The sequence below is a fragment of the Dipteris shenzhenensis genome, chromosome 5, assembly GCF_047967505.1.
Source record: "Dipteris shenzhenensis isolate YYH24624 ecotype China chromosome 5, Dip_SZ_1.0, whole genome shotgun sequence".
Classification (NCBI taxonomy): domain Eukaryota; kingdom Viridiplantae; phylum Streptophyta; class Polypodiopsida; order Gleicheniales; family Dipteridaceae; genus Dipteris; species Dipteris shenzhenensis.
This window is the reverse complement of record NC_141600.1, coordinates 37045968-37047145: the sequence shown is the minus strand read 5'-3', so window position 1 is coordinate 37047145 and position 1178 is coordinate 37045968.

The following is a 1178-nucleotide window of genomic DNA, read 5'->3' as shown; positions in this document are numbered from 1 at the left end:
TGTGTCGATCTCCTGGGCTCATGATCTCCAGCATAGTCACTGTCACAGTATCCATGCAACCGTGGATGACTTCCTCTGTATTCTATCCCAAATTGTCTTGTACCTCTGATGTATCTCAAGACTCTTTTGGCTGCATTCCAGTGAGACTGTTTTGGATTTGCCATAAACTGTGCTAGTGAGCTTACTGCATAACAAATATCTGGCCGTGTGATTGTCAGATATATAAGAGATCCAATGAGTTGCCTGTAGTATCTGTCATTGACTGTAGGCTTTTCTGAATCTTTAGTAAGTTTCAAACTCTGTTCCATGGGAGTGGCTGCAATCTTGCAATCAGCCATATGAAACTTCTTCAGGAGACTGTCAACATACTTGAGCTGACTCATGAATGTGCTATCTGAATCTCTCCAGAACTCAATTCCAAGACAATAGTGCATAAGTCCAAGATCTTTCATGTCGAACTCTACAGATAAGTCTTGTTTTAATTTCCTGATGAAGCTATCCTTGCTTCCTGTCACAATGAGATCATCTACGTACAAAAGTGCAATAGTAATATCTTCCCCTTGAACTTTGTAGTAGAGAGTATGATCTGCATTGGACTTCATGTATCCCAGATCAGCAAAATACTTGTCAATTCTGCTGTACCAACTTCTGGGGGCTTGCTTTAAGCCGTAGAGACTTTTCTTGAGATGGCAAACCTTGTTCTCTTTTCTTGGTTCAACATAACCGGTTGGTTGTTGCATGTAGACATCCTCGTCTAGATAACCATTGAGAAATGCATTCTTGACATCGAGCTGATACACATTCCATTTACTGAGTGTCGCTAGTGATATCAAGAACCGTATGGAATCCATCTTTGCTACTGGAGCATAAGTCTCATCATAATCTTGGCCATATTGTTGTGCAAATCCTTTTGCAACTAATCTGGCTTTGTATCTCTGAATACTGCCATCTGCATTGTACTTTACTTTGTATACCCATTTGTTGGCTATGGCCTTCTTTCCTGGTGGAAGGTCGCATAATTCCCAAGTGTTATTTTTATACAAAGCATCCATTTCTTCATTCATAGCAGTTTGCCATTCTGGCTTATCTACTGCGTCTTCGAAGTACACTGGCTCTTCTGTAGCCATGATGGTAGTCATAAGAGCATAGTTGGTGGTTTCCACCTGAATTGCTTTGCC